The sequence below is a fragment of the Oryx dammah genome, unplaced genomic scaffold, assembly GCF_014754425.2.
Source record: "Oryx dammah isolate SB20612 unplaced genomic scaffold, SCBI_Odam_1.1 HiC_scaffold_22, whole genome shotgun sequence".
In the NCBI taxonomy this organism is placed as follows: domain Eukaryota; kingdom Metazoa; phylum Chordata; class Mammalia; order Artiodactyla; family Bovidae; genus Oryx; species Oryx dammah.
Genome location: NW_024070206.1, coordinates 39,240,922 through 39,253,601, shown reverse-complemented (window position 1 = coordinate 39,253,601; position 12,680 = coordinate 39,240,922). Strand labels below are relative to the sequence as shown.

Below are 12,680 nucleotides of genomic sequence, written 5' to 3'. Positions count from 1 at the left end.
AAGGCACATTGGTTCAAAATGCTGGATCTTCCTTATTCATCAAATCCTCACAGAGTTCCCCTGTTTAGGCCTTGGGGTGAGACTACCTGGATTCAAAGATTGATTTTACTAATGACTAACTTAAGGAAATTCCCTATCCTCTTATTGTCTCTGTTTTAGCAGCTGTAATTAAATATAATAATAGCTCTATAAGGAATAAAAGTGATTACATGGCATGTAATATCACAAAAGACATGTTGACTCTTAATTTAGAAGAATATTGTGATTCTAGAACAGGTGGGACTGTCCTAAAGAAAAAAAAATCATTTAATTGAAAAAAAATGAAAGTAAGCACTCATATGCTTTAACCAGTGAATTGAAAAATAATAGGAACATCTTTCATGAATTAAAATTAATATTCTCCATTAAAAAAGTTTGTAGCAAGGGCTGAAATTCCCTGATTAAATATTCTGCTTCTAAAGCTCTTAGGCTGAACAATTAGGGTATGCTAAAGCTGGCATATTCCACAGGAGCAATATTTCCTAGTAAAGCATTGAATGATTTTTGAAACAGCTGAGAAATCCCGCTGATAGAAAGATTCTCCCTGACAGGGGACAAGAGTTCAAGCTGAGTTCTGGCATTTTCTGCAGAGGGCTTTTCCAAAATAACACTAGGGAACTGTTAAGTGAGGCACCATGCCCAGAGTTATGTAGAAACCTACAACAAAGCACAGTAACTTAGTTTGCAGCTATTATGCTAGAAAGGGTAGAGATGCAATAGGAACCACTTTGCTGGCTTTCTAAATGAGCCTGCCCTTAAATCATCATAAAAATGGGGACAGAAGCTTTAGGGATGATAAAGAAAAGCTGACACAAAATGTCTTAAATGTATAAGCCATTTATGTTGCCACTGCACCAACAGAAAGGAAAAGCATAATGCCAAGTTATCTGCTTTTGATGCCAAGAGATGTACAAATTCTTATTATGAAGTTTACACAAATTTTCTTTAATTAAAAGCAAAGTAGATTGAAAATGTTATGAGATAAATAAGATGATGTTGATTAAATAAAGTTCATTACGATCATGCAAAGAGTAAGCAAAAAAAAAAAAAAAAAGAAAAGAAAAAGAAAACAAACTGCCATTCTGTAAAATGTAGAGTGAACAGACTCATCTAGTTGTGATTAAAAACAAAGTAATGCTATGGACAAAGTGGATGGATTTCAAACTAAAATGAATCAGATGTTAAAAAGAAATAAAATGCACAATTGTGAAGTTCCCAACAGGAGTGAAGCTGGCTAAATGTGAAGATAACCTAACTGTCTTGCTGCATTGATGTAATAGGAAATCACGCCTGGGAACCTTTCCAGGTACCGTCACTCTTGGGTGATGACCAAGCCTATACCTGGGAACCTTGGGTTCCTGGCTCAAGCTAGGAGCATAAACTGCCATCTAGTAGCTCATCTCCCAGGTAGTAAAAAGCACCCATTAGTGTCCAGTTTTCTTTTAAATTTTAATTAATTTATTTTTAAATTGAAGGATAATTGCTTTACAGAACTTTGTTGTTTTCTGTCAAACCTCAACATGAACTCAGTTTTGAAATCATATTATCCTCATCAAAATCTCTGTTGCTATTGTTTAACCAGACAAATCAAAAGAACTGGGTCTATGGGTTATTTTCATGACAATTTCACTGCATTTAACCTGATTAGTCACTCTTTGGAGAAGGCAATGGCACCCCACTCCAGCACTCTTGCCTGGAAAATCCCATGGATGGAGGAGCCTGGTAGGCTGCAGTCCATGGGAACACGAAGAGTCGGACGTGACTGAGCGACTCCACTTTCACTTTTCACTTTCATGCATTGGAGAAGGAAATGGCACCCCACTCCTGCGTTCTTGCCTGGAGAATCCCAGGGATGGGGGAGCCTGGCGGGCTGCCGTCTATGGGGTCGCACAGAGTCGGACACAACTAAAGCGACGCAGCAGCGGCAGCAGCAGCAGTCACTCTTTGCTTCTTAAAATGGTTTCCATTTTTTGTTTTGTTTTCTGCCACATCCTTTCTTGCGAGTTATATACATGGGGGTCTTAGGCCCACTTCCTTTCAAATACCAGATACAGTACTTATGTGGAATAACATAGCCTTCTGAATCTGTTTCATCAATTGAAAAAAATAGGGATAATTTTACCTCCTCGTCAAATTATTGTGAAGATTAAATAAAACTGCAATGATAAAAATAACTGTGAACCTTTATGGCTTTCTGTGAGTCAGGCTCTGCTGAATATGGCATAGAAAGCATTTTAGCCTTCAATCTAATCTATAAGGTTGGTGCCTTTGTTTTCCTCAAGCTACAGAAGCACAGAGAGCTTAAGCAATTTGCCAGTAGACTCAGCTAGTAAGTAATAGAGTTATGATTTGAACCCACCTGTGCTCTAAACCACCATAGGATGATGCACATTGTATGGTTAGCAAAATTGCCTGTGGACAGAGGAGCCTGATGGGCTGCTGTCCATGGGGTCGCATAGAGTCAGACATGACTGAAGCTACTTAGCATACATGCATGCATTGGAGAAGGAAATGGAAACCCACTCAAGTATTCTTGCCTGGAGACTCCCACGGACAGAGGAGCCTGGTGGGCTGCTGTCCATGGGGTTGCACAGAGTCGGACACGACTGAAGCGACTTAGCAGCAGCCGCGTTGGGCTTCCCAGGTGGCACTAGTGGTAAAGAACATACCTGCCAATGCAGGAGACATAAGAGATGCGGGTTTGATCCCTGGGTCAGGAAGTTCCCCTGGAGGAGGACATGGGAACCCACTCCAGTATTCCTCCCTGGAGAATCCCATGGACAGAGGAGCCTGGCAGGCTACAGTCTGTAGGGTCACAAAGAGTCAGACATAACTGAAGTGACTTGGCACACACGTGTACATACACATGCCAGCTATTATTATTGTTTTCATCACTTTAATTTGTAACATTTCTCCCTTTACTGGTCATGTGATTGGCTCTGTCTGTCATCACTCCTACAATGCTGGAGTTCTTCATTCATTTCATATACTCTTCCCGGGTAGTTTCATCTACTTTCATATCTTTGATCATCACAATTATATGCTGATGATTCCCAAACCTTTATCTTCTACTCTGACCTCTCTTCAGCACTCCAGAGACATAGATCTACCTTGTTTTTGCCTGAAATGATTTATTAATAGAAATGCCTAAAAGTGATCATCTAACTGACCTACTCTCCAGTTCCATGAATAGAGCTACAATCTAATTAGTTTCTCAAGACAGATACTCTGGAACCAGCCTCCCCTCCTTGCTTCTCTCAAAATCTAAGAGGTTACTCAATTCTAGAAAGCTTTATCTCAATTCCAAATTCTTATCCCACTCATGTCTCTAGAACTGGCATTATTCTCCACCTCCCATGTTTCTGCCTCACTGCAGGCTCCCAGGAACTTCTCTGCTGCAAATGAAAAGGACATTTCACTCATTTCTTAGCTACTGCCCTCTCTTCTTAAATTCTTTCAGTCACTACTGAATTCATTTTCTTTTCTCTGACTAACCCTCAAACAATTCTGCAATGTATGATGATAATAGAGCAATATTATCATGTATTTTGTATGACTAAACCCTGGGGACTAGGGTTTCTGAAGCAGAGTGGAGGAGAATGACTTCATTAAGCAGGCCAAGGCCCTGGAGGACTATAGTTTTCATGAATCCTCCGCCCAGATATGGAATCACTTAAGACGATGGTAGCTGCAGGGGCTGTGAAGCTTAATATGTAGGGATTTCTAAACTCTTTAACATGTGGATAGAAAACCGTGATCAAATGGAGGCACAGAGAGGTAAACGTGGACTTCATAAGCCCTGAGATGAGGTCTTTATCCAAGAATTGTGGAGAAAGATCTGGAAACCACTTTAGGGAGGAAAAATTCGCTAACCACAATATCAAATCCCGTGGCACAGAGGGCAAGGTAGGATAAACAGCTTCCCCAAAGGGGGTGGCTGGAGAAGTCATATAATCAGAAGCCCAGCCACTGCCTAGAAGGCCAGGATATGGAGAATTACTTAGTGAAGAGAGTGAGTGTGGAGGGCTGGTTGTGAAGAATAGCATTGAGTCCAAACTGGAAAGACTTAGGGAAGTAGCTCAGGGTACTGTGCCTGATGATAGAAGCTAGGAGAGGAAAGGGACTTGGAGGGTTTTCTATGTTGGGCTGGGGGCCTCCCAGTGGTTCAGTTGTAAAGAATATGACTGCCAGTGCAGGAGATGCAGGTTTGATTCCTGGATCAGGAATATCCTCTGGAAGAGGAAATGGCAACCCGCTCCAGTATTCTTGCCTGAAAAATCCCATAGACAGAGAAGCCTTGTGGGCTATAGTCCATGGAGTCTCAAGGAGTCGGACGTGACTGAGTAACTGAGCATATACACCATGCTGGGTTGTGACTGGCCAAGAGTAACAGGTGTGGGTAGTGGGGAAGATTGAGGCTACAGATTGTTAATAGCACTCGTCTTGGAAGCCCAGGATGCTGGGACATCTTAGATTTTCCTAGAATGATTTTACTAAGACCTGGATTTACTATTTTTCTGATGAAATCCTTGCTCAGAAGAACAAGTAGCACATTGAGTGAATTCCTAGGACCGATATTAGAAACCCTCTGAGTTAGGACAGAAAGTATCACACTTACCAGGAATCTGAACAACAACAATAAAAGAAAGATATGACAGAGGAAGAAAAATAAAACCATTTCTGAATTTCCAAGTCCAAAACCTACTTACATACTCTCAGTTCATATACTGATGGAAACTCCATCAGGTCAGATGGACATATACTATTCTTTAGTAAGTATTGCCAAGTATTTGGTAAGAGTAATGTGGTAAGGTTTTTGTGTTTGTAGCTGAAATGGAAATGAGCTGTAATGAGGTCTGAACTTTTTTTATTAATTAGGAAACTAAAAGAGCTTGTGTAAACATAGGTTATAACTGTTTTATTGTTAGAATAGTTTACATGATATGCCATTTCATAATTTAATAAGACATTTTATAAGGAATATATATATGAAATTATTTATGCTACTATGAAGAAAAGTACTAGATAAATGATTAACATTATTTAACACGAAGAAACATTACATTGTGAATATTATACACTTTAAATACTTGATTGATTTATGAGTTAGAATTATTAGAATATGAATTAGAATGATTAGAATTATGAATGCAGTAGGTATAAAGTGTCTCAACCAATTTAAAAATATAAGTTTACCAAGTGTGACAAACAGGTTCAAGTATGAGAAAAAGGAAAACTACAGAGCTTGGATGAAATTGAGGTAGCCAATATTTCACACAGCTGTCTCTCTGCATTAGCTGTATCTTTAGGAAGTTTGAAGCCTTATAATGACAACAAATAAAATTGCTATCCAGGGAATATGCAATTTTGAAATGCCAGAAGGTTACTGGAAAATCTCTGATAAGCAGTTCTTTGAAAAAGCATCACGCAAGAGTTATCTGGATCAATGAAAAAAAGTCTCAGAGAATATAATGCAATTTGAATATTGTATAAGTAGAGGCCAAGGGAAATGAGTCTTTCTCCGTAAATGGATCACTAACCTGATGGCTAGTTTTCTTTATAAAGTTGCATGTCATGCCTAAAGATCCTTAGGGCACAAGAGGATCAAAATAAATCACTCTGTCATATGAATATGTGAATCCTTTCCCAAAACACCTAAACACATCTTTGTAGAATTCATTTGGTACATATCTCCTTTACTTTTTTTTTACATTAAATAATTTATTTTATTGAAGTAGAGTTGATTTACAATGTTGTACTAATTTCTGCTATTACAACAAAGTGATTCAGTAATACATACATACATATATATATATTCTTCTTCATTGTGGTTTATCACAGGATATTGAATATAAGTTACCTGTGCTCTACATTAGGACCTTGTGTTTATTCATTCTATATGTAATAGTTTGCATGTGCCAGAGCTCTTTTATATCTTTTAACTTGATTTTTTATTAAAAGTAAGATGATTTAGAGATGATGACTGGCAGAGAAGGAATGTATAAGAAGAATTTGATATGCCCTTTATTAAAACCAGGGAAATGACCAAATGAGTGTTTTCTAGATATTAATAATTGTAGAAATCTTGATTATTCTCAAAGATTAGAATCCACAGTTTTAGAAACAGGATACAGTCAGAAGATACACCAAGAAATTCCTAAAAGGGACTCATGTTAGAAGAAATACTAGCAGCACTGGAACATCATTAGTAATAAAGAAAAAGGATGAAGAATTGTAAGGAAAATCTTTCATGTTTTGCCCCAGGTTGAGCACACATGCTGTGGGTGGAATTCTCAATAAGCACAGCTGCACTGGTACAGGTCAGGAATGACCTTCTTCCTCCCCAAACACAAGAAGTAGAGGTGGACAACATTCCCTGGTGACACAAAGGGCTAAGAACATGGAACAGGGGATTATACAGAAGACAGCACTGAGGCCTGAGGGCTGTTTCATTTGTGGATGCCATGCCTTTTCAGATGCCACGCCTCTCCATGACGGAGATCATGATGATCTCCATGATGCCATATTGGCATCTGTAGACCCAAATTTAATGTTTTGAATGGCTATGCGGGCATTAGCTGGGAGGAGGCAACAGGACATAAAAAATGCACTAGAAGCCAACAGGGACCTGGAAAAAGTGGACTGAGAAGGAGCTGCAGTGAGCTGGGAAGAAAGAGCTGTCTTGGATTGAACAGAGCAGTGGAGATTTCAGCAATGGGACAGGAGAAAGTAGACACAGCGTGCACAGGTCCAACTTGGGATGATGGTTGGTTCCCCACCCATCGTATATTCTTACACAAATATTCTTGGTCTCAAGGGTGAATTTGTTTGCTTTGACTTGTTCAGTCCCCAAGTCATGTCTGACTCTTTGCAACCCTATGGACTGCAGCATGCCAGGCTTCCCTGTCTTTCACTGTCTCCTGGAGGTAGCTCAAACTCATGTCCATTGAGTCGGTGATGCCATCAACCATCTCATCCTCTGTCAGCCCCCTTCTCTGTGATGCCATCCAACCATCTCATCCTCTGTCAGCCCCCTTGTCCTCCTGCCCTCAATCTTTCCCAGCATCAGGGTCTTTTTCAAAGAGTTGACTCTTGCATTGACTAATGGAGAAAAATAATAGTTTAAGTCAGTTAAACCATCAGCTCTCTTGATATGTCAAGTATTTTGTATGAGTGTGAGCCAATGGTTATTTGACTGCCAGATATATCTGTGCTTAGGGACTTTTGCACAAGCAGGATTTAAGGGCAATTTATTCTTCCAGTAATGATGACGGTTCTATTTTGTTCTACTATTCTTGTCTCGTTCCTCTAGTGACAACATGCATCGTGATTTGGTGGGAAGGAGTGAGTCCAGCTGGCAATGTGATTCCAGGACAAAGACCACATAGACAGGAATTCCATTGCCTTGACACCATTAGCACAAACCTTTGACCACTGAGTTTATCAGATACAGAAAAAATGTTTCCATATTAATAGTGAGACCTCCTTAATTAATGATTAATATTTTAATATAAACACATCAGCTATTCCCACAAGCAAGACCCACAGACTGTATCTGTGTAGCTTACTTTAAAAAAGGATGTTAAGTACAGGAGATACCAAAGTCTTACAAATATTTATCCATGTTATAACCTCCTTGGGCTTCCCTGCTGGCTCAGACAGTAAAGAAACCAGCTGCAATGTGGAAGATCTGGGTTCGATCCCTGGGTTGGGAAGATCCCCCTGGAGAAGGGAACAGCTACCCACTCCAAGTATTCTTGCCTGGAGAATTCCATGGACAGAGGGGCTACAGTCCATGGGGTTGCAAAGAGTGGAACATGACTGAGAGACTAAGCACACACAACCTCCTTATCACTAAGATGTATTTCTGTGTCTGGGGTAGAAATTGATTGATCTGCCCAGATTCTTTCTCCACAAGGTCTTGTTGATTACTGCCTACAGTGAATGTCCTGTTGGTTGCTGGCAACCTGTTGACTGTGTCTCTTTTCAGGCATTAAAGCTGAGATGACTAGTTTGTGATTCCAAAAGATATTTCTCCCTTTTAAAAAAATTTTACAAAAGGAAGCTATTTTTTGCCCCACTACAGGGCACCTTCTGAAGATTCCTAAAATATCTGAGATAGGTGCTTTTGGATATAAATCTGTCTTTTCACATAACATCTCCACTTCCATTTCTCTCACACTGTTTTAACATAGGCTAATCCATTGTATCTGTTTTTCATCTACTCCTTTGTAGTACAGCAGGCCGACCGAGTGATTTCTTGTAAGTCTTGGTTATAGTACACTTCCTACAAGTATAAGGGTTGTATAAACACTCGTTAGTTCTCTGTATGTGTCTAAGGTAATAACAACATTGTACATCTAACGCTTTACAGATGCCAAACAGTTTAGAGGCACTTTATATAAAATGATTCTGCATGAAAGCAGTAACTGCCAGACTGATCTTTCTAAGATGTCTTTCTAGCTGTTTTCCTTGTGTCACTCAGCGACTGGACAAACTGCAGAGATTTCCTGTTCCTATCAGAACAAGCCTGATTCTTGATCTTGGCATTCATTGCACCCCCACCCTATGCCTTCCTTACACTATCACCCTGTTCTTCTAATACTCCCCAAAGAAAGCCTTCTGCTTCAGCCAGGTCGGCCTCTGAAGGTCACAAAATGGGCTGGGATCTGCCCTGTCTTCATTCATTGTCCTCATCATTTGGGTTTTCTCCTCTGTTGCTTCTGCAAATAATTCTAGCACTTTTCAGTCTATATCATCATCTCCCATCACCATGGGATCATGTACCCTCTCCAGTCCATACCAGTTTCTCCCTTTACTGAATGCTCAGAGCCTTTATTTTCTGATCAGAGACTTTTTATGTAATTGCAAACTTTGTAATATTTTCTCTAATTATAAAGTCTTCCATTCATGTATAATTCTTATCTTCCCAAGAACACAGTACATTCCTTGAAAAATGGGCCAGGTCGTATGTCTGTAATATTGTTCCCTGTTGCAACGAATGCTCCACTTGGTATGTATTATTTCAAAGGTTTCCCCAACTGGAATTAATTTCTTGGCTCTCTGCAGTACTATCAGGCTGGATGTGGTTTATTCAGCTCTTAAAACACTTATCACAGCTGTTTTCCCCTGTATATTGTGAGCTCTGGTTGAGTTGCTATTCCATCTAATTCATCTTTTATCTCTCTGAGTACCTAAGATATCACTGTTTATAAAAAGAATTGAACAATAGTTGCTAATTAAGTCTCTATTAAACTTTGTTCAATATTGCAGTATTCTCCATTGCCCTCTTTTTGAGAAACCAACATTTGCACAGTCAAAAATGATTATCCTTGAAGAAATGATGTTGCCATTTGGCATGTGAGAAGAGAACTGTTTGATGCTTCCCTAATTCATTTGTTAAAAAATAATGTTAAAGTCTGCATTTAAATTTAATCAATTGTGTTGTCAGACCAGTATCTAACAGGCATTAGCTAATACAAAAATGCAAAAATAGATGCTGAACTAGTCAGTCGGTACTTTTTATAGAAATGTTCACATACCAGTGTATTATGCTGTTCTCAGCATAAGATTGTACATCAATGTCAATTTTTTGACTTGAGTATCTTTACAAATTAGTATATCTGTAACTGCCAAAAGGAAAATGAAAATTTACTTTATTGTAACATTTAATGAAACCTCATGACATAATTAATCACTAACTGATTAGTTTTTTTTTTTCCCCTTGCTATTTTAAGTTCTACACTTTGGAGGAAGCAGAACTTCTGATGGACTCAGGCAATCATGACAAAACTTTCCACCAGCCCTTTTAGGCAATTTTAATTAAAATTCAGTTCAAATAAATCTCTTAAGCTTACCAAAAGCATCTGCCATGTTGTCTCCACTTAAGAACTTGAGCTGAAAATATGAGCATTTTCCTGTTATAAAAGCGCTGTGTCTGTGTAAAGTTAAAATAGCTTCTGGGGACAATTTTCAACACATTTGGAAGAATTATGGCTTTAAAAATGCAACTTTCAGAAAACAACATTGATCCTTCATTCACGGATATAGCTGCATTTCTTGTTACACATAATGCCTTCTCTCTCAGCATACACTTTAGACCTGGAACCACTAGCTTATTCACAGTCTCTCTGCCTGGCTGATGGTCAGAATATAGCACACTTCTGGCCACATAACAGGTGCTCAAAAGTTATTTTATGGAATAAATGAATGAATTGAAGGGTAGCAAAGTCTTACCTTATCCCTTTATGTCCTTCTACCTATACTAACTGTACTGCTTCTGTACCTGTATTGCTTCTATGAATGTTCTCCTAATATTAGTAAAAGATACCTTTGAGCTCCTAAGACTAGTTAATGAAACCTGAACAGAGAAACAGAAGACCCAGAAAGAGACATGAAAGGCCTTTGTGCAAACAAGAAAAGGAAAATCATTGTAATATACATTATTTTTTTTAAAAAGGCACTTTCATTTGCCAGAACATTGTTTAAAAATCCAATTCAAAGGAATGTACCTTATCTGCCTCCTGCCAAACCTGTATTCAGGTCAAGAAGCAATATTTATAACTGGACATGGAGCAATGGACTGGTACCAAATTGGGAAAGGAGTACTGTTTCCAAATTGGGAAAGGTGTCAAGTCTGTATATTGACACCCTGATTGTTTAACTTATATGCAGAGTACATCATGAGAAATGCCGGGCTGGATGAAGCACAAGCTGGAATCAAGATTGCTGGGAGAAGTATCAGTAACCTCAGATGTGCAGATGACACCACTCTTATGGCAGGAAGTGAAGAGGAACTAAAGAGCCTCTTGATGAGGTGAAAGAGGAGAGTGAAAAAGCTGGCTTAAAACTCAACATTCAGAAAACTAAGATCATAGCATCTGGTCCCATCACTTCATGGCAAATAGATGGGGAAACAATGGAAACAGTGACAGACTATTTTCTTGGGCTCCAAAATCACTGCAGAGGGTGACTGCACCCATGAAATTAAAAGACACTTGCTCCTTGGAAGGAAAGTTATGACCAACCTAGAGAGCATATTGAAGAGCAGAGATATTACTTTGCCAACAAAAGTCCATATAGTCAAAACTATGGTTTTTCCAGTAGTCACGTGTGGATTGGAGAGTTGGCCTGTGAAGAAAGCTGAGTGCCAAAGAATTGATGCTTTTGAACTGTGGTGTTGGAGAAGACTCTTGAGAGTCCCTTGGACTGCAAGGAGGTCCAAACAGTCCATCCTAAAGGAAATCAGTCCTAAATATTCATTGGAAGGACTGATGCTGAAGTTGATGTTCCAATATTTTGGCCACCTCATGCAAAAAGCCAACTCATTGGAAAGGACCCTGATGCTGGGAAAGATTGAAGGCAGGAGGAGTAGGGGACAACAAAGGATGAGATGGTTGGATGGCAGCACTGACTCAATGGATATGAGTTTGAGCAAACTCTGGGAGATGGTGAAGGGCTGGGAAGCCTGCCGTGCTGCAGCCCATGGGGTCGCAAAAGACTCAGACATGACTGAGCAACTGAATAACATCAACAGCTATAGGAATGGAGCGCCCCTTGAGTTGTTTCCAATGTTTATTGCTGCTCCTGCAGAACCAAAATCAAAGTCTTGCAGTCTGTCTCCTCGACCTTACTCGAGGCTTAGATTCTGGTTCCTGAATTAGGTTTCTGTTCCCTGTTTTGGTGAAGACTACATCTTTTGGTCCTTAACTCAGGGTTATCACGTGGCGGGACCCAACGTATTCTGTGTGAATGATGCCTGTCAGAGTTCTAGCTTGTGGTGGTCCTGTGCTAAGTCAGTTCAGTCATGTCTTACTCTTTGCGACCCTATGGGTTGTAGACCCCTAGGCTCCTCTGTCCATGGGATTCTCCAAGCAAGAATTCTGGAGTGGGTTGCCATGCACTCCTCCAGGGGATCTTCCTGACCCAGGGATCAAACTGGAGTTTCCTGCATTGCAGGTGGATTCTTTACCGCTCACGCTAGCTAGGGAACTCATGGTGGTCCTGTCATAAGCACAAATATACAGTCACATTTTTCAACCTACAGTATTTTCTAAGAGGAAAAATCTTTCATATTTCTAGAGAGTCTCAGGTTACTCATGTCCTATACATCAAACTGGCATTTTGGATTCAACCAGTGTGGCTTACTGATAACAATTCAAGTTGTTCTTTCGATGGTAAGACACACTCGTTCATAACATGAGTTAGCTGCAACACTCGGAGGTCAGTTCTGATTTCTTTATTAAGAATGCAGTACCAGTTCCCACATAATTTAGCTCTTTCTAAAAATGTTTTCTGCTGAATATATATTGTCAGAATACATAATGATCCGAAAGAGATCTTGTTTCTAATACTATGTGATCATTTGCAAAAGTGAGAGGAGGAAATTTTTCGAAAGACTAGTATCTACTTCTCTTATCAAGGGAAATCAGCATTTTAAATTTAAAACAAATAATGGAAGTTTTTTTAAAATAGTATTTTCATGAAATAGTCCCCAAAGCAATCTAGTCACTTCAAATAGGTTTTTCTTTTAATCAAACTTTTTAAAAAAGTATAGGCCAAACACAACAGCAATGTGCATCTTGGTTTTTAGTAAGTGTGCTTCATTGCATACAAACGCCTACTCTATGGATTTCCCTGTT

The 12,680-nt window shown here is 39.4% G+C and overlaps 1 protein-coding gene across 26 annotated transcripts in view; it reads right to left on the bottom strand.

Moving 5' to 3' along the window:
- DTNA (dystrobrevin alpha) overlaps window positions 1-12,680 on the bottom strand; it is a 443,139-nt gene that overhangs the window by 282,345 nt on the left and 148,114 nt on the right. The window lies entirely within an intron of this gene.